Source organism: Hylobates moloch, unplaced genomic scaffold (assembly GCF_009828535.3).
Source record: "Hylobates moloch isolate HMO894 unplaced genomic scaffold, HMol_V3 SCAFFOLD_4, whole genome shotgun sequence".
NCBI classification, from domain to species: Eukaryota; Metazoa; Chordata; class Mammalia; order Primates; family Hylobatidae; genus Hylobates; species Hylobates moloch.
This window is the reverse complement of record NW_026652279.1, coordinates 142,223,650-142,245,658: the sequence shown is the minus strand read 5'-3', so window position 1 is coordinate 142,245,658 and position 22,009 is coordinate 142,223,650. Positions and strand designations below refer to the sequence as shown.

The following is a 22,009-nucleotide window of genomic DNA, read 5'->3' as shown; positions in this document are numbered from 1 at the left end:
CAAAAATATTATACTTTAGGTTAAAATAATGAATTCATTTCTTTATTAAAAAATAAAAATAATTCACCTAGATCAAAAGACATGGGTGGATTGACATAATATTCACTTTTATGAATGGAATCCACTTTATTTAACCATTCCTCATCGGCATTTATATTGTTTATATTTTCTGCAGGTACAAAAATATTGCAGCAGTATTCCCTGTATATAAATGTATTTTAATTAATATTTTAATCAGTGGATAGACTAAAAAAGTGACACTGTGTTGAGGAATTTTTATGGTTTTAATTTAGAAAATTTTAATATCAAATTCTTTGCCTGATAGTTATGAGATGTTCCAGTGCCTCACACCTGTAATCTCAACACTTTGGGAAGCCACAGTGGGCGGATCACAAAGTCAGGAGTTTTGAGACCAGCCTGACCAATATGATGAAACCTGGTCTCTACTAAAAACACAAAAATTAGCTGGGCGTGGTGGTAGGTGCCTGTAATCCCAGCTGCTCCGGAGGCTGAGGCAGGAGAATTGCTTGAACCAAGGAGACGGATATTGCAGTGAGCCGAGATCGCACCATTGCACTCCAGCCTGGGTGACAGAGTGAAACTCCGTTTCAAAAAAAAAAAGTTCCAGTGACTTTTTATGATTTGTGGATTGGTTTTTGAGCATAACACTCACCTGTTGATACAATTCCAAGTGAGTCAGGAAGCTGAAAGAAGTCAAGTACTGCTTGTCAAAGCAAAATGAACATATAAGTGGTCAGGGTGAAAAGTGGATGATAAACCAAAGTTCTTTTTAAAGAGCTTGACGTATTGATATCACCAAGAATTGGGAACAAGTGGTAAATAAATTGAAGTATACCAAAATATTGGAGATATTAAAAATAATACTGGGTTTATATGTATTTTACATGGGGAGAATTTGCAGAATATGTAAAACATGACACCTTACAGAGCTAAGTAAAATGGAAACAAACCAGTTTGCCTGTGTGTTCATTATTTTTTAATGCATTTGTACAGATACATAGGTAAATGCCTGAAACTGGTAACTGAAGGATATACTGCTAACAGCTGTTGCACCTGGGGAAGATGGTAGAATTAACCGTCAGTGCAGAAAGCCCTTCATTTTGATTTCTATAGTACTCTGAAATAGTTTCATTTATGGCAAACATGTATTTGTTTGCAAAATGCAATTTTTAAAAGAGGCAAAAGGCAGAGGAGGATGAGATAAAGGAAGAGAAGGAGCGGGAGGAAGATAGAGGTGAAAATTAAATCAGGTCAAAGTCCAAAACTGCACAGTGGTTTCAGAAAAAACTCAGGCATTGTCTGGCTTATTCAATTCCTGCTCTTCATATTCCTTTTTCAGTGGAGATAATTTTATCACCAGCTCACCTCAGCATCTTCCAAACATACCATCATTTTTTTTCTTCCTTTTCTAGTTTTCTTCTTAATAACATATATTATTAGGGGTTTTATTTTATAGAAATGCCTACTTTATTTACGAAATATCATCTGTGAATACATTATAAAATATGAGTCACTAGCTTTACATCTATTTAGGTTCATAAATATTTTCGACTTATGTCTGTGTTTTCTAATACTTATAGTTCATACAATTATTCTTGGATTTCCAGAATGCTTTTGGTAATTTATTTGAAAAGCAGCATCTTATAGAAATAAGGAAACACCCCCAGATGGACTGAAGAAGCGAATATTAAAATGAACATTTGTCACATGGAACTGACTTCTTTAGTAGACAAAGGCTGTGATGGCTGTACAATATTCCCCTTATTCTCTACTTCTACTTCCAAGTACTTAAAAAATATAAAGCTTTACTGAAAGTTGTGAAAACTTGATATGGGTTGGATCTGTGTCCCCATCCAAATCTCATGTTGAGTTGTAATTCTCAGTGTTGGAGGTGGGGCCTGGAGGGAGGTGATTGTATCACGGGGATGGAGTCCCCAAGAATGGTTTAGCACCATTACCCTAGTGCTGCTCTCCTGACAGAGTTCTCACAAGATCTGGTTGTTTAAAAGTGTGTAGCACCTCCACACTTCTCTCTCTTCTTCCTGCTTTGGTCATTTAAGACATGCCTGCTCTCCCTTCACTTCTTCCGTGACTTTAAGTTTCCCGAGACCTTCCCAGAAACCAAGCAGATGCCAGAATCATGCTTCCTGTACAGCCTGTGGAACCATGAGCCAATTAAACTTCTGTTCTTTATAAATTACCCAGTCTCAGGTACTTACAGCAATGTGAGAATGGACTAATATACAATTCTATCAGAAATGTCCTGCCTCACCTGTGCCTAATTTTGACCTTGGTGGCTTTTGATCCACTTGAACAGAGTTCATTATTGTGCTACTTCGGCACATAGAAGGTGCTATTGTTCCTTCCTGTTAGATCTATGATAAAGATTTCTCTGAAGCAAATGCACTTTTCCAGGAGTAATATTTAGTATAGTGTTCTCTCCTCCCCACCTGTAGAATTTATAAAGAATATCAAAAAAGTAGTATACCGGAAAAGATTATCAAGTCCCATAGCTTTAGGTTCAAAGTTATGTTTTAAGTCGAATAGATTAAGAAAGATATGTTATCACTTCTTCTCCAAGCAAATCAAAGGAAGAAATATTTTATAGTTATAAAAATCACTAAATCACTATTTCTCTCTCTGCGTTGCTCTCTTTCTATTTCAGCTTTTTACTCACTTTTATTCCTCTTTTAAGCCTGTTTTAATGATATTTAAATAACTGCTCTGTCCCAGATAATGAAACCTGTCTAATATAAAGATTTTTGGAATGATTCATTTACTGTGTTGGTTCACCTTGTGTGACAAGTATACTGAAGAGTTCATAAAAAAATGACAACAGGGTGAATTGCCCTAATTGAATCAATGATCTAAATAGCCTTTTGTATCTTAAATAATTCTGTTTAGCTCAAGCTATTAAAGTGACAATTTTAAGGGATATGCTATTGAAAATTGCTGTTCTCTTGCATATATTAAATCTTCAGGCCTAGAAATCTATTAATGAAAATATAATTTCAGCCTTACCAATGAATTAATAGAAGTAAATTTATCTTTATACAGTGTATTGCAAAAAATAATCACATTTTTTTCTTATAAATGAAAGCTGTAGGGATGTTTGGGATTGTTTGTTTGTTTCTTTTTTTGCTACTGCATTTTGAAAAAAATGGTCCACAAATGCTAAAAAAACAAAAATCTAGTTTGGTGCACTATTGGCATATAGAATTTCTGAATTATTGCATGCTAGTTTTGCATCCTGCAACTTTATTGCATTTGTTTTTCAGTTCTAATAGATTTTGTATGGAGTCTTTGGGTTTTTTCAAATATAAGATTGTATCATCTGCAAACAAGGATAATTTGATGTCTTCCATCCATTTTGGATGTCCTTTATTTCTTTCTTTTGTCTGACTGCTCTAGCTAGAACTTCCAGTACTATGTGAAATAACAGTGGTGAAAGTGGGTATCCTTGTTGTTTTCCAGATCTTAGGTGAAAGACTCTCGGTTTTTCCTCATTCAGCATAATACTAGTTGTGATCTGTAATATATGGCTTTTATTATTTTGAGGTATGTTCCTCCTATACCCAATTTTTGAGGATTTTTATCATACTCTGATCTTTTATTCTACTAAGAAGAAAATGTTGAATTTTATTAGATGCTTTTTTAGCATCAACTGAAATGATTGCATGATTTTTATCATTCATTCTGTTGATATGATGTAGAATATTGATTGATTTGTGTATGTTGAACCATGTTTGCATTCCAGGGAAAATCCCACTTGGTCATGATAAATGATCTTTGTAATGCATTATTGAATTTACTTTGTTAATATTTTGTTGAAGATTTTTGCATCAATATTCATCAGAGATATTTTCCTGTAGTTTTTTTTATGACGTGTCTTTGCCTGGTTTTTGGTAGCAGGGTAACACTGGCCTGGTGGCATGAGTTTGTAAGTATTTCCTCCCCCTCTATCTTTCAGAATAACTTGAGTAGGATTGGTATTAGTTTTTTAAATGTTTGCTAGAATTCAGCTGTGAAGACATCAGATCCCAGGCTTTTCTTTACTAGGAGAATTTTTATTACAGTTTCCATCTCATTACTTGTTACTGGTCTATTCAGGTTTTCAATTTCTTCCTGGTTCAATCTTTCTAAGTAGTATGTATCTAAGAATCTGTCCATTTCTTCTAGATTTTTCAATTTATTGACATATAGTTACTCATAGTAGCCATAATGATCCTTTGATTTCCTGTAGTATCAGTTGTAATGTCTCCTCTTTCATTTCTAATTTTATTTCTTTGTATTTTCTCTCTTTTTTTTTAGTCTAGCTAAAGATTTTTCAATTTTATCTTTTAAAAAAAACAACTTTTTATGCCATCAATCTTTTGCATTGTCTTCTTCATTTCAAATTCATTTATTTCTGCTCTGATCTTTATTATTTATTTTCTTCTACTAATTTTGGGCTGGTTTGTTGTTGCTTTTGTAGTTCTTTAAGATGCATCATTAGATTGTTTATTTGATGCATTTTCTCTTTTTTGATGTAGACACTTACAGCTATAAACTTTCCTCTTAGTTTTGCTTTTGCCATATCCCATTACAACTGAAACTACAGAAATTCAAAGGTTTTAGTATGCTTTCATTACTATTTGTTGCAATAAATGTTTTCAATTTCTTTTTTTTTTTTTTTTTTTTTTTTTTTTTTTTTTTTTTTTTTTTTTTTTTTTTTTTTTTTTTTTTTTTTGAGACGGAGTCTTGCTCTGTCAACCGGGCTGGAGTGCAGTGGCGTGATCTCGGCTCACTGCAAGCTCTGCCTCCCAGGTTCACGCCATTCTCCTGACTCAGCCTCCCGAGTAGCTGGGACTACAAGCGCCTGCCACCACACTGGGCTAATTTTTTCTATTTTTAGTAGAGACGGGGTTTCACCGTGTTAGCTAGGATGGTCTCAATCTCCTGACCTTGTGATCCGCCTGCCTTGGCCTCCCAAAGTGCTGGGATTACAGGCATGAGCCACCATGCCCAGCCTCAATTTGTTTCTTGATTTCTTCATTGACCCACTGGTTATTCAGAAGCATATTGTTTGATTTCCATGTATTTTTATAGTTTCCAAAATTCCTCTTGTAATTAATGTCTAGTTTTATTCCATTGGGGTCAGAGAAGATGCTTGATGCTATTTCCGTTTTTTTTTTCCGTTGAATGTTTTAAGACTTGTTTCATGACCTAACATCTTAACACCCATACTTATGGATGATACATGTGATGAGGAAAACATTGTATACTTTGCAGCTGTTGGATGAAATATTCTTTAAATACCTATTAGATCCATTTGGCCTATAGTGCAGGTTAAGTACAATGTTTCTTTGTCGAGTTTCTGTCTGGAAAATCTTTCCATAGCTGAAAGTGCAGTGTTGAAGTCTCCAATAAATAGTGTATTGGGGCCTATCTCTCTCTTTAGCTCTAATAGTATTTGCTTTATATATCTGGGTGCTTCACTGGAGCATGTTTTATAACTTAAATAGTTAAATATTTTTAAAATGTGATACAATTTTACATGATTTTAATGGTGCTTATGTAATACAACTTGTGTAAGATATTTATGAATGATTAGTTTTCAAAGCTTCTTGAATATTACAATATAGTATTCTTTACAAATGTTTGTTTGTAACTCTATCATATTGGGGTAGAATCCTAATAAAAGGATTGCAAAGTCAAAGGGCATGAACATTTTAAAGGCTTTTATACATATTTTCTGATCACCTTCTGGAAGGTATTACCAGTTTGCTCTTCCTTCAGATGGTATGAAGGAAGGAATATTTATTCCAAGTATGTGATAAAATTATTATTTAGACCATTGAACTAAATGCATGCTTAACTTCCAGTTCTCGCATATCCAGATGTGTGTTATTTTTGTCTAATAACCATCCTGAATTTAGAGTATAGTATGATTTTCAATACACAAATTTGGCAAACACTCACTTTTAAAGATGTATATTTTTTCGTGGATATAACTGAAAGGCAGCTGTAGATGAAGGCACTGAATATGTTTGTTGGCAAAAGTGATTTTGCTATGTAACACTGGAAGACAATTGAGTTTTAAATGTGACTTACACATGAAATTTAGTATCAGTCTCCAAAGGGAGTGTCTAAGCCCTGCTTGGAAGAAGACTACATATAATATATGTTTGCTAGAAATACTAGTTGTGTTACTGATAATTGTCATATTTTTTACATATTTGAGCTTATAACTATTAACTCATTTATGTGTTCTATTTTCCCGTTTCTTTTTCTTTTTTTTTTTTTTTTTCATTCTTTTGAACTAATTTTATCCTAATATTTTTCTCCTCCTGGTTTGGAATAATGAATAATATTTCTAGTTTGAATGGTTATCGCAAGAACTGCAGTATAAATAATTAACTTAGTAAGGCCTAAAACTAATCAATATCTGTAAAATAATAGAAGGACTTTTGTCTTTATATAATAATACAAGGACATTGTCTTTCAACACCTTCTGATATGCTATTGTTGCTTTATATTTTAGTTTTGCTTTTCAATTTACATACGACAATCTAATTTTATGTTACCCTCAATATTTCTTTGGATTCTTGAACACATCTATATTTTTGTTCTCTCTATTCCTATTCTATCTAAAATCTTCCATTTTAAAATACTTCTCTGTGTTCTGAAATAGCATCTCTCAGAATTTCCTTTTTGAAGATACCATAATGCAAATACCCTAAGCTTGATCTAAAAGTATTTTTCATTCTTAAAAGATCTTTTATATGTCTAAAATTAAAGCTGGGCAGTTTATTTTCTCTAAAAATATGGAAGATGGTATTTCATTCTCATTTGGCATTTTATGCTGCCATGAAATTGAATTGTCCTTTTAATGGCTGTTCCTTCTATGGTAGTCAGCCTTATCTCTCAGGGTGTCTTTCTGATCTTTTCTTTTTTATCTGTGCTTTTTTGCTTTACTATTTCCAAATGTATATTTCTTTTCACTTATCTTGATTGTGATTGATTGAGATTTTAAAATCTGTTGAGTAGTATATGTATCAGAACACTTTTATTGGGCCACCTCAGAATCTCTTGGCTTCTGTCCGTGAGATCCTCAGTAATTTTGTTTTCACTTCAGTAACTGATATATATTTCAACTCTAGGTGATCTCCACCTATGTGTATAAACCCCACAGTTCCTTGCCTTGCACATGTCATATCTTCTGCCTCCTAAGCTCTAAAATTCCCTGGTTCTGTTCAGCACCCTAATGCACAGTTGGTGCTTCAAAGGAGTAAGTTTTGGCCAATGGGTGTAGGAGAAAATACGTTTTTCTTTCTAAGAACACCAGTTAGGACAGTTGTTAATAAATTCACCTTTAACAATAGTTACTTTCAATAGGACTTTAAAGTGGAATAATTCAATGGACTGACGGTAATGTGGACACCATTGGCTTTTAGAGGTGAGATGGTGATAATCTCTGTCATAGAGTGGCAATAAAACTACTGAGGCTTTAACATGTTTAATTGGGAGAGGGTGCAGGCAGAAGCTGAAGTGTTGGAAAGAGCAGTGGTTGTTGCAGTTGACTTGTGTGATGGCAATGATAATTATATGGATTTTAGAGATGGTTGGCTTCTGTAAATGACTTTGAAATTTTTGCAAAATGACAAGGTCGGCTTGGAAAAGTCACTGGGCGACTCATTTCATACTGTGAAAAGTCAGTAGTTTTGAACTGAAATGCAATGACAATTGAAATGACATTGAAATTTTTGCAAAATGACAAGTTGGGCTTAGAAAAGCCACTGGGCAACTCATTTCATACTGTGAAAAGTCAATAGTTCTTATCCATGGATTTTAGTGGCAAACTCTAATATATTGTCTCTTACAGCCACAGAAAAGACTGCACTGAAAATTTAGTCCAGGATCTGACAGGGCTATAAAGGAGCCTAATTACAAATGGTTCCAAGAAGGATTGTACCACTAGAATAAATAGTAATTTAAAAAAAAATCACATTCTGGAAAGAGTTGCAGAAGTTAATGCAACTTAACTTATTAAAAGACTTAAAAATAGGTTGTCTCGCCTCTGTTTTGAAAGCCAGATGGATTGTGGCAGATGACAATGGGCTATGATAATCCTAAACCACCATGCTGGATGTTGTGTGTCTACCAGAGCAGATCGACATAGTCTTTATCATTTGTAATGTTGTTACTGATCTAACACATGTATTCTCTTCAGTCCCTATCAATAAAAACAATAAAAACCTGTTTGTCTTTACAGGACAATGCACATTCTCTGTATTGCCCCAGGACAATATTTATTCTCCTGCTGTTTACCATAAATTAGTCTGCTGGGCACATTATTATCTTGCATTCCACAGAATATTGTACTATTGAATTGGTGATATTTTACTAATTGTAATTATATTGGGCTGGAAGTAACAAGTATCCTGGAGGCTCTGTTTAGGCAAATGTTTCCCAGAGAGGAGATGAAAACCGATGAAGAGTCAAGTTCTTTTACATCCACGAAGATGCTTGTGGATCTGGAGATCCAGTGGTCTGGAGTGTGCTTTCTAATTTTAGGGGCAAGTTGTTGCACCTCACATTTATTATCTCTAAAAAACAGGCAGAGCACATGAGCACCCATGCGCTGATTTTTCTAGGGATGAAGGTAAGATTCAGGCAAAATACTCTTCTAAATATAATTCTGCTAAAGTTATAAATGGAGCAAAGAATTTTGATAAAAAACCTGGCATATACAATGAAGTAGTTTACCTTTTTGAAAGGACAGACGAATGGTCCTTAGTAGCCCAAGAACTAGTTTTCCATAGCTATCACAGTTCACACATTATTGGTTCAATTTCATGAAATACTCTGACATTTTGGTTAAAGTAAAAACAACATTTTCACACCACGGTAACATAAAAATTCTAACTCCAATAAACCTTACCATTAAAATAAAAACAATTGTTTTTATATAATTGTTTTATCTGTGGAAAGGTGAGTTATATATATATATCTGATATGTTCCCAAGGGATTTCTGTCAAAGTCATGCTATAACATTTTAGGCAATACATGGATAAGTATTTATTGAAAAGAAAATTTTCAACTGAATCATGATTTCTAGTGTTCAAATATTGTCATCACAAATCAAAAGAAAATAACATTATATGCTATACTTAATAAAATAGCTTAATAGAATATGAATTTCCAAATATTTCGTTATAGTCTTCTTTGACAGGAATGCATCAACTTGACATTATCTTATAATTACTTTTTGAGATTGCCTATTATAGCACAAGTATTTTATTACTGACTTTTCTTGTTGAGATTCATTGGAATTGGAAAACTTTAATAGGAAAATAATACATAATTTGTTATTTTTTTCTCTGAAGTTTCTCAAATTAATTGGGGGTAATTATGAAACAATTATGATACTTTAGAAGATAATGATGTCTCTGAATGAAGAATAAATAGATTAGGATGGTAGAAGTGGGAACAGTCAGATCTGTTAGAAGGCATTGAAGTAGTTTATGTAGCAGGTGAAATACTCTGAAAACGATATAAACAAGGACAGTGGTATGAAATGAAGAGAAGTGCATGAATTTAGCATGTTTTCTGGATTTTAGGCTTCTAGAAATTGCTAATGAATTCAATCTGTGAGAGAGGTGAAGGTGAAAAAATATCAGAGATAATTAATAAATTTTTGATCTAATATGTAGTAAAGTATTATGTAATTATTGGGGGGACAACCTTGGGAAAATAACAGCGTTATAAAAATAGAAACCAAAATTTTTCTTTGAATATGTAAAGTTTGAGATACAGAGTGGTTATTTGAGTGGTTATATCAAGAGAGTGCTAAAAATGTCTGCCACTTAAATTATGAGTCAGATCTGGCTGCAGAAATGTGTGAGTTGTCAATGTACAAATGTTTGTACACTGTATAATGTACAAATAACTTAGTTATTTTCTGATAGTGAAGGAATGTGGATAGAGAGGCAGAGATTAAGACTGAACTTAAGGATGCCCCAACACTGTAATTCAGAAAAAGGAACAAAACGCATTAAAGAAGACTAAGAAGGGCCCAGGAAGTCAGAAAGAAACCCAGATAATGTGGTTTCAGAAAATAAAGAGAGCAAATTTGAAAAGTAAGAAGTGGAGGCAAGAGGCAGAATAAGATGGTTGATATGGTTTGGCCCTGTGTCCCCATCCAAATCTCATCTCTAATTGTAATCCCCATGTGTTATAGGAAGGGCAATGGTGGGAGGTGATTGGATCACGAGGGCAGATTTCCCTCTTGCTGTTCTCATGATAGTGAGTTCTGACAAGATCTGATACTTTAAAAGTGTAGCACTTCCCCTTCACTCTCTTTCCTCTGCCATGTAAGACTTGCCTTGCTTCCCCTTTGCCTTCCACCATGATTGTAAGCTTCCTGAGGCCTCCCCAGCCATGCAGAACTGTGAGTCAACTAAATCTCTTTTCTTTATAAATTACTTAGTCTCAGGTACGTCTTTACAGCAGTGTGGGAACAGACTAATGCAATGGCTGAATAGAAGCCTCCATCAATTGTCCTCCCCGCAAGAATACCAAATTTAACATCTATCTACACACACAAAAAAACACCTTAATGAGAATCAAAAATCAGGTAAGCAATCACAGTACCTGGGTGTAACTTCATATTGCTTAAAGAGGTACTGAAAAGGGTAGGAAAGACAGTCTTGAATTTCTGACATCACCCTTTCCCCATCCCTTAGCAGTGGCCACATGGTGCTGACAGAAATTCTGTGCACTTGTGGGACTTTGCATGGGAATACAGTGCTGCCAATACAGAGGCCCACAGTGCTGGGCAGAACTCAGTTGATGCCCATGAAAGGAACATTTAGAACAGCCCTATCAAGAGAGGAATCGCTCATCTCAATAGTCAGAACTTAAGTATCAGCAATGCTGGCCACCATGGGCTAAATTAGTCTGGGCCCTAAATAAACTTGAAAGGGAGTCTAGGCCACAGGGACTGCAACTCCTAGGCATGTCCTAGTGCTGTGCTTGGAGCCAGTGGACTTGGCAGTCACTTGACCTAGTGAGACACAGCAGGGATGGCCAGGGAAGTGCTAGTACCACCCCTTCCTCAACCCAAGGCACCACAGCTTATAGCTCCAAAGGAGACTCCTTCCTTCTGCTTGAGGAAAGGTGAGAAAAAATTAAGGAGGATTTTGTTTTGCCACTTGAATACCAGTTCAGCCACACTAGAATAGGGTACAAAGCAGAGTTGCGAGGCCCACATCCCAGCCCCTAGCTTCTGGACAGTATTTTTAGATACACCATGGGCCAGAAGGAAACCCACTGCCCTGAAGGGAAGAACCCAGTCCTAGCAGGATTTATCACTTGCTGACTACAAGCTTACTAAAGAGTCTTTGGGCCTTATGTGAACACTGGCAATACTCTGGCAGGACTCCACAAGGGCCTGTGGTGGTTGGACATGGAAAACACTCCTCTGCCTGGGGAAAGGAAAGGGGAGAGTGGGAAGGACTTTGTCTTATTGTTTTGGTGCCAGCTCAGATGCACTAGAACAGAGTACCAGGTAGATTTCTTAGGTTTCTGACTCTAAACCCTGGCTCCCAGAGTGCATCTCTGGACCTGCCTGTAGTCCCCTCTCTTCAAGAGAAGAGAACAAGACTGGCTGATTATAGAGCCTGATGATTATATAGCCCCAGAACCTTGAGCAAACATAGGTGGTGGCCAGGTAGTAGTTACAGTAGGCTTGGAGTGAGATTCAGTTCCATGTGGGCTTCAGGTCTGATCGAGTGCAGCCCCAGTGGTGGTGACCACGGAGGTGGTTGTGTCAACCCTCCCGCACCTCCAGGCAGCTCAGCTCACAGAAACTCTGTTTGGGAGAAAGTACGAAAGAGAGCAAGAGTCTCTGTCTGGTAATCCAGGGAATTCTTCTGGATCTTATCCAAAACCACCAAGGCAGTACCTCTACAATCTGCAAGAACCACAGCATTACCTACTGTGGGGTATCCCCTAATGCAGATAAGGCTGCAGTGACCAAAAACTGAGATCAGAACCCCCAAGTTCCTTCAAATACCTTGGAAGCCTTCCCAAGAAGAATGGGTACAAACAAGCCCAGACTGCAAAGACTACAATAAATACCTAGCTTTTCAATGCCCACACACCAACGAACATCCACAAACATCAAGACTATGCAGGAAAACATGACCTCACCAAATGAAATAAATAAAGCACCAGGGACCAATCCTGGAGAAGTAGAAATGTGTGACCTTTCAGAGAGAGAATTCAAAATAGGTGTGCTGAGGAAGCTCAAAGAAATTTAAGATAACACAGAGAAGGAATTCAGAATTCTATCAGAAAAATTTTATAAAGAGACTGAAATAATTAGAAAGAACCAAACAAAAATTGTGGAGTTGAAAATGCAATCGATGGCCAGGCACAGTGCCTCATGCCTACAATCCCAACACTTTGGGAGCCGAAAGCAGGTGAATTGCTTGAGCACAGAAGTTTGAGAACAACCTGGGCAAAATGGTGAAGCTCTATCTCTACAAAAAGATACAAAAAATTAGCCAGGTGTGGTGGTACATGCCTGTAGTCCCAGCTACTTGGGAGGCTGAGCTGGGAGGATCAATTGAGCCTGGGAGGTAGAGGCTGCAATAAGCCATGATCATACCACTGCACTCCAGCCTGGGTGACACAATAAGACCATTTCTCAAAGAAAAATAACTTAAAAAAGAAAGAAAATGCAACTGACATGCTGAAGAATGCATCAGATTCTCTTATTAGCATAATTGATCAAGCAGAAGAAATAAGTGAGCTTGAAGATACACTATATGAAAAAATATACGGTTGGAGAAGACAAAACAAAAAATAATACAATGGAATAAAGCACACCTTGAAGATCTAGAAAATAGCCTCAAAGGGGCAAATGTAAGAGTTATTGGCCTTAAAAAGGAGGTAGAGAGAGCTAAAACTTATATTCAAAAGGACAATAACAGAGAACTTCTCAAACCTAGAGAAAAATAACAGTGTTCCAGTACAAGAAGGACCTGGGGAAGACTCTGTCAGGTAGAGGGAGAACAAATGGAAAAGTCTTGAGGTGGGCATTCATGAGTGGCTATGAAGGAAGAAACAGGAGCCAGTGTGCCTAAGAAGAAATAAAATTGATGGACCACTGCCTAGATTAATGAAGAACAAAAGAGAGAATATTTTAATAAGCTCCACCAGAAATTATTCCCATGATGTTACAACTGACACCACAGACATATATGTAAGATTATCATTGACCGTTATGAACATCTCTATGTTCACTAACTAGAAAACTGGGAGAAAAAGGATAAATTGCTAGATACAACCTCCCACGATTGAATCAGAAAGAAATTTAAATTGTGAACATAACAATAATGAACTATGAAGTTGAATCAGTAATAACAAATCTACTCGCTAAAAGAGCCCTGTATTAGATAGACTCACACCTGACTTCTATCAGCTATCAAGAAAGGTCTAGTACCCATCTTACTTCAAGGGTTTAAAAAAATTGACAAAGAGGGACTTCCTGATACCAAAATCTGGCACAGACCCAAGAAAAAAAAGAGGAAACCTCAGGCAGAAATCCCAGATGAACAACCTCCAAAATTTTTCAACAAAATACTAGCAAACTGAATCCAGCAGCACTTCAAAAACATAATTCATCATAATCAAACGTGTTTTATTCTGGGGATGCAGGGGTGTTTTAATACAGATTAATAAATCTGATTCACCACTAAACAGAATTAAAAACAAAAACCATATGATTATCTTAATAGACACAGAAAAAGCATTTGATAAAATCCAACATCATTTCATGATAAAAACCTTCAACAAACTAGGCATTGAAGAAACATAACTCAAAATAATAAAAGCCATATATGACAAACCCACAGCCAGTATCACACTTAATGGGAAAATGTCAAAAGCATTTTCTCTAAGAATTGGAACAAGACAAAGATGTCCAGTCTCATCACTCCTAGTCAACATAATATTGGAAGTATTAACCAGAGCAATCAGGCAAGAGGTAAAAATAAAAGGCATCAAAATTGGAAAAGAGGAAGTCAAATTATCTCTGTTTACTGATGACTAGATCTACCTAGAAAACTTCATAAATTCCTCCAAAAGCCTGCCAGACCTGATGAACAATTTCAGTAAACTTTCAGAATACAAAATTAATGCACAGAAATCAGCTGTATTTATATGCACCAAAAATGCTCAAGCTGAGAACCAAATCAAGAATACAATCCCATTTAAAATAGCCACAATAAAATTACCAAGCAATTCATTTAACCAAGGGGTGAAAAACTTCTACATGGAAAACTACAAACACTGATTTAAAAAATTGTAAATGACACAGACAAATGGAAAAATATCCCATGCTCATGGATAGGAAGAATCCATATTATTAAAATAAATATACTGTTCAAAACAATCTAAAAATTCAAAGCTATTACTAACTAATTCCAATGCCACTGTCAATTCCAAATTAGTACCGAACATAGATGCATGACTGCCCTTCCTAATCTGAGTCATTTGCCAGTAATGCTGTCATTCTTTTTACTTTCCCCTTATGCATTTTTCTTAAGCTTTAAATAAACTAAATTAATCCTGCTTTCCCCCAAAGCCATTGTCTACAATATACTCATGTATTTAGAATGATCATGTCAAGGAATCCCACGTGCTTTGTCTGCTAGTGACATTTTAAAACTCACTCTGAGTGTATCTTCTTCAGATTCTTTTACCCACCACAATTATTTCTCCACTCACTTGATTAAAAAAATAGAGCAAGTTAAGGGCCTCGTATTACTTAATATATTACAGGCTTCATATATAAATGTACTCCCACTGTTGGATTCCTACCTCTTACTTTGTCCTCTGTGCCCTTAGTATTTTATAGAGACCCCTGAAATTGTACACTTTATTATCATCACCAGAGTTTTTTTTTTTAATTTTTATTTCTTTTTTGAGACAGAGTCTCACTCTGTCGCCCAGGCTGGAGTGCAGTAGCGTGATCTTGGCTCACTGCAAGCTCTGCCTCCCGGGTTCACTCGCCATTCTCCTGCCTCAGCCTCCCGAGTAGCTGGGACTACGGGCGCCCACCACCACGCCTGGCTAATTTTTGTATTTTTAGTAGAGATGGGGTTTCACCGTGTTATCCAGGATGGTCTCGATCTCCTGACCTCATGATCCGCCCGCCTTGGCCTTCCAAAGTGCCGGGATTGCAGGCATGAGCCACCGCGCCTGGCCTATCATCACCAGACTTTTAATTGTCAAAGGCAGATTGTCTAATTTGCTTGTTCCACAGCATATTAGTCCATTTTCATGCATCTGATAAAGACATACCTGAGACTGGGAAGAAAAAGAGATTGAATGGACTTACAGTTCCACGTGGCTGGGGAGGCCTCATATGGTGGAAGGCAAGGAGGAGCAAGTCAGGTCTTACATGGATGGTGGCAGGCAAAGAGAGAGAGCTTGAAGAGCTCTCATGAGACTTACTCACTATCATAAGAAAGACCCACCCCCATGATTCAATTACCTCCCACTGAGTCCTTCCCAGTACATGTGGGAATTGTGGGAATTACAATTCAAGATGAGATTTTTGTGGAGATACAGCCAAACTATATCACTCAGTTTAGCACAAAAGAAAGTAAATAGATCCAGAAGAAAATAAGTGGCAAAATTTGTAAAGGGAAAATGCTATGCTAATAATCTATCTTTATCAACTTTATTGAATTAGATTTCTATGGAATAAATTATCCTTTCTAAGTACACAGTTTAGTGAGATTGACAAATGTGTGCAGTCATGTTATCATGGCCACAATCAAGATTTAGAATATTTTCATCATCTTAGAAACTTCCCTCATGCCCCTTTGCAGTCAATTATCTGTAGCCTCTTTTGATCCCAAATGCTACTTTGTTTAATGTGATTATAGTTTGGTCTTTTCTAGCATTTCATATTAAGGAGAACATACAGTATGTAGTCTTTTTGGGCTTGGATTATTTTACTTAACATAATGTTTTTGAGATTCATCTATGTTGTGGTGTGTATTAGTAGTTTGTTCCATATAACTATTGAGTAGTGTTCCTTTGTATGGATACATCAAAGTTTACTTATCTACTCACCAGTTTGAGGCAATTATGAATAATACTGCTTTGAAATAAAGACCAGTCTTTGTGTGGGCATATGTTTTTATTTCTCTTGAGTAGATAACTAGGAGGGAACTGTATATCAAGTATGCATTTACCTAAAAAAAACTAATAAACAAAAGAAAACATAAGAATAGTCAAAACGTATATTAAAAGATGCTAACCATCACCAATCATCAGGGAAATGCAACTCAAAGCCACACTGAGATATCCCCTCACATGTTTTAGCATGGCTGTTATCAAAGACACAAAAGATAACACTATAGTATATAGCTCTCTGTCTCTTTTTCTTAGGTCTAGTAGTGTTTCTTTAATAAATCTGTGTGCTCCAGTGATGGCTGTGTATATATTTAAGATTGTTAAATGTTCTTGTTGAAGTAACCCCTTTATCATTATATAATGTCCTTCTTTAATTTGTTTTGTTTTGTTTTACTGTTGTTGATTTAAAGTCTGTTTTATATAGTAAAAAAATAACAGTGCCTGGTCTTTTTGGTTTTCCATTTGCATAACATATTTTTCTCTTACTTTGAGCCTGTGGGTGTCATCATTCATTAGGGGTCCTTTGAGGGAAGCAGATGGTTGGGTTTTTATTTTTATCCAATTTACCAATCTACATCTTTTAAGTGGAGCACTTAGGCCATTTACATTCAAAGTTAATATTGACATTTGAGGTTTTGTTCCTGTCATAGTGTTTTTAGGTAGTTGCTTTGTAGTCTCAATCGTGTATTTGCTTTATAGGATATGTGTACTTTGTATTTATGAGTGCTTTTATTGTAGCAAGTATCATATTTTCATTTCCATATTTAGAACTACTCTGAGCATTTTTTGTAGGACTAGTCTCGTTGTGACAATTGCCCTTAGCATTTCCTTGTGTGGGAATGACTTGATTACTCATTTATTTATTAAGCTTAGTTTGGCAGGATATAAAATTTTGGCTGGCATTATTTTTCTTTAAGGAGGCTAAAAGTAGGCTCACAATCTCTTCTGGCATGTAAGATTTCTGCTGAGAAATCCACTGTTAGTTTGATGGGTGTACCTTTATAGGTGATTTGACCCTTTTATCTAGCTGCCTTTAAGAATTTTTTTTAGTGTTGACTTTGAATAGTCTGATGACCATATGTCTTGGTGAAGTTTTTCTTGTACATTACCTTACAGGTGTTCTCTAAATTTCTTGTATCTGGGTGTCTACCTCTCTGGGAAGACTAGGGAAATTTTCCTGAATTATTCTCTCAAATATATGTTTTTTTCAATTTGCTTACTTTTTCTTCTCTCTCAAGAATGCTTTATAAGCTTTGGTCATAGCTTTGGTCAACTTAGGTAATCCCATATTTCTCTAAAGTTTTATTTATTTAAAAACAATGTTTTTCTTTAGTTTTGTCTGACCAGGTTAATTCAAAAAAACAGATCTTCAAGGTCTGAAAATTTTTCTTCTGCTTGGTCTAGTCTATTAGTAAAGCTTTCAACTATATTTTGAAATTTCTTTAGTAAATTTTCCAATTCCAGAATTTCTGCTTGTTTTTCAATTAAATATAGCAATCTCTTCTTTTATATCCTGAATCATTTTTCCAGTTTCTTTGCTTTGATTTTCCATTTTTTTCTTGAATCTCATTGCGCTTCCTATTGAATTCTTTATCTGTCATTTTAGAATTTTCATTTTGGTTAGGATCCTTTGTTGAAGAATTAGTGTCTTCCTTCAGAGATGTCAACACTCAGGTTTTTTGTTCTGCTAGTGTCTTCACACTGATTCCTTCTCATCTGAAGCAGCAGTTGCTTTTATTTTTTGTTTAATTTACTATCATTTGAATGGAATTTTTACATTTTATTCTTTTTTTCCCTTGAGGATATGACTGTGATGTGTATTGCATATGATTATTTGGCTTCATTTTTGGATGATTTCAGGGGGCCAAGTCTCTATATAGGTTTCTTGGTTGTGGAGACCCTCTCTGTTGTGGGTTTCTCACATGCTGCTTGTTGTAGTGATGTATTGGACATAAGAGCTGATGCACTATCTTCTACAGAGCTGAGAGTACACAGGTCTCATAAAACTTATCTCATTCATTATCACTGGGCCCTTCAGACAGCAGCTTTTTATTTGGTGGTACAGTTCAGTATTCCATGCAGTAAGTGTCACTTAAGAGTAAGAGCCACCCACTCTCCAGGACCCTAATAATTGAGGGGAGGAACCTACCCTAATAAGAGAAGGAGGGAATAAGCATGTTGGGGTATGCTGAGATCTCAGGGGCAGGGTTGAGGTGCTGCACTAGCTGCTTATCCTGGGCAAGGAGGAACAGCCTCTGCTTTTACATCAGGGCCCCGTTGCAGGGTTTGTGACCTTTAGTTCATATAATCATTATCTGCTGCCTCCTATCCGTAGCCAAGAACCAAAGAAATGCCCTTCTGGTGGCTACTACAAAATAGGGTTTGGGGCTAAGCCCTGGGTCCAGAGCAGACAGACAGCTCTGTGATTTGTCTGCCCTTTACTGCCAGAATGCTACTGCCTTATGTAAAGAGCAGGAGATGGGTCCTATCCTTCGCTCTGTTGTGTCTGCAACAGTGGATGGGGGCAACAGGAGATAACCTCTTTCTCATCTCTATTTCCAGCAGCCAATACCACCCACTTCATTGATTGACTCAATGTCCATGTTTCCTTTGTCCCAAGGGCAGGTTGGAGGGCTGTGCTCCCCTCTTCCCTAAGGGCAGCCCACACTGAGGGCTAGATCTTTAAGGAACCCACAGCTCCTCAGGGATCTGCTGGTACCATATGGTTGCCAAAGTCCAAGCAGGTCATGGGCTATGTTTGTGGGGTATCTGGTGATGTGGCGACCTAAGGGCTGAAGTCCCCTGGGGAGAACAGTGCATGTAAAACCAGTGTGGCACCTGCCATTTCAATTTGGGTCTGAGGGGATTATGGGCATACCTGCATGAACTGACCACCCAATTTATTGTCCTTAGCAAGGTCCCACATCACCACTGACATCCTTGTCTGGACTGTGAGGGCAGAGGGGCTCCCCAACACTTCGGAGAACATCAGATTGTCACACAGGTGAGGAGACAAGAGAAGCCATGACTTACCCTTTTTATGGTCCAGGTTTCTAGGGGGACAACCTCTGCCAGTCTCTTGCTGCTTTCCTCTTTTGTGTCCCAGGTTCTTTCCATGGGTGCTCCAACAGGTCCTTGCTCCATTCCCTCAGATTTCCATTTAAATCATGGCCATTCACCTGTAACTTTGATCTTTCTGAGGAGAGCTGGCACCCAACATCCCTAGTCAGCAAACTTGAAAAAAAAAGAAAAAAACTGTGAAAACTTTTAAGGTAAAAGTAACTTCGTGATTAGCATTCTTCGTATTGGTTTTCATTTATTCTGAAATTAGTTTTAAAGCAACCCTTACACATACACACAAATAAAAAAATATTTAACAGTGACAATCAGTATAATATACTTTAGAAGTATTTCCCTTCCAATGACACAGCATGGATTTATTCAATGTTATTTGAGAAGATCCTTAAGAGTTTTATAATTTAAGTTGCAAGTAGGAATTATACTCTGTGTCTCTCAGCAATATTCATGACAGGTCTTACTACAGAATGTCATTCAGTAAAATACTCTGTGCATGAGTTTGAATGTAATAATTTTACTCATAAAAAATCAGTGCAATAAATCTACTGATTCAGCATTAAAATTTACCTCAAAAAAAGAAATTATTTGTGTTGTCAAAAATACCATTTCACCACTAACTAGACACTTTTTCAAAGTTTCACTTTTCTGAAGGATTAAATATGGATCTCATCCCATAGGATAATCAGAAAGCTTGATAAATCAGTGTTGTTTATATTCAAAGTATATTTGAGACTTCAGAGTTTATCAATTGCATAGGAGAATTAAATGAATAATTTTTCAGTTAATGTTAACATAGTTTGTGGAAATCATCCTATGCTCATATCATATGCAGTTTTTTAGGGGGTGGGGTTAATATTAATTAAACTGTATATGTAAAATTTGGGCTACATGCATTATCTCATTCAATCCCGACAACACCCGTATCAAATAAATATATTTTTCTTCTTTTCATGGATGTAGAAATTGGAATTTATATAGGCTAATTAGTTAACTATCTTAGTTTATTAAATACTTAATTTGTGCCAGGAGCTTTCCTAAGCATTTTATACATGTTACCTAATGTTATGGCTACAACCAGTTAGGGAAGTACACATACAGAGAGAGAGATAAACACACAGGGGGAAAATACGTTTTACATCAGAGAGTTACCTGACCAAGTAATACACTTCTTTTGCTTTTCTCTAAGACCAACCCAGTGATAATTCCTTGACATATCTATTTTTATTTACTAATGTGAAACAGAGATTAGGCATTCAATAATTTTGTTTTGAAAATATAACAAATGAATAGGAGAATGATAGAGATCTCAATAACCTATGTTTTACAATCAAAACTAAGTAAAGAGTTTTCCAAATTATGAACTATTTAATCAAAAGGTTATTTCTGAATGTTAATTTATGTGTGAGTTCATATCTTTATCTGTTTTGGTTTACTCATGCCTGCTTCCCCTGATACCATGATTTATAAATATAAGTGCAAGTGAGATGTGAGTTATTATATGTGCACACTGAGATTGACAGTGCAAATTGCATGTAGCTATGGATTAATATAGTTAGAGGTATGGAATTTTCTGTTCTTTTTGTACTCTACTGACAGATGGACCCACTGTTTTGCTGGAAAGTGGAGCCAATTTGTCTGGCTTTGAAGAAAACAGGAGAAAAGAGGATATACTGGGGACAATTTAATGACGGAGAAAGAGCAAGCCATTGGCCCAGATAATAAAAGTTATTGCTAATATTTGTTTATCATGTATTATATGCAAGTTTATACTGTTTGTCACCATTTGATGTTTAAGTTTTGTTTACTGGAACTCAAAATTGAGGTGGAAGCAATGCTTTCTGAAAAAAATGAATTTAAAATTTTTACATTGTGGAAAGAAAAAGACCTCTGCGGATCTATCAGTTTGTTGGGGCTGCCATTTGAAAGTAAACCAATTCAGGTTGCTTGAACAACAGAAATGTACTTCCTCATAGATCTGGAGGCCAGAAGTCCAAGAGCAAGGTGCCAGCAGGGTTGGTTTCTTCAGAGACCTCTCTTCTTGGCTTGTAAATGGCTGTCTTCTCCTTGTGTCTTTACATGGTCTTTCTTCTGTCTGTGTCATAATCTTTTTTTTCTTCTAAGAATATCAGTCCTTTTGGATTAGGCCCACATCAGTGACCTCACTTTACTTTAATCACCTTTTTAAAAATCTTATCTTTAAATGAGGAGCTGAATGTTAGAAACTCAGTATATGAATTTGGGGAAGGGGACAATTCAGCTTATAATAGGAGATGCTGTAAAGGTAAAGAATCACCTGGCTAAGTCATCTGCATTGTATTACTCATCTTTTGATGTAGACAGGTACCTCAGTCTTAGTACTGTGGAGAGCATGGGAGAGGTAATTTCATAGCATCCTGTCTCTGCAAATCCCTCTTGAGAAAACTGTAGAGAAATATATTCAATTTAGGGACAAAATTGACAATACATTATATTATTCTTAATTATAATAAAATGGGACATAGAAATGCATAAAATATTTGGTGAAGTATTTTAAATATATAAAAAGTAATTTATATTGTGTTTTAATCTAATCTGGCTAAAATTATTACTAAAAATATTGAAAAAATCAGTTTGAGGGAAATGTATACAGTCAACATTTTGTGACAAAAATGTTCATATCTATGTATTTTTGGACAATGACAGCTGCAATATTATTATAAATGTTTAGCAATT

General features: G+C 36.0%; 1 long non-coding RNA gene across 1 annotated transcript; it reads right to left on the bottom strand.

Moving 5' to 3' along the window:
- Window positions 1-1,712: 1,712 nt before the first annotated feature.
- LOC116466457 (uncharacterized) lies at window positions 1,713-21,660 on the bottom strand. Its single transcript, XR_004247558.1, has 4 exons — window positions 21,591-21,660; window positions 19,253-19,453; window positions 2,294-2,471; window positions 1,713-2,177 (listed from the first exon to the last, which is right to left on the bottom strand). It is a non-coding gene; the product is annotated as an uncharacterized LOC116466457 (long non-coding RNA).
- Window positions 21,661-22,009: the final 349 nt, after the last annotated feature.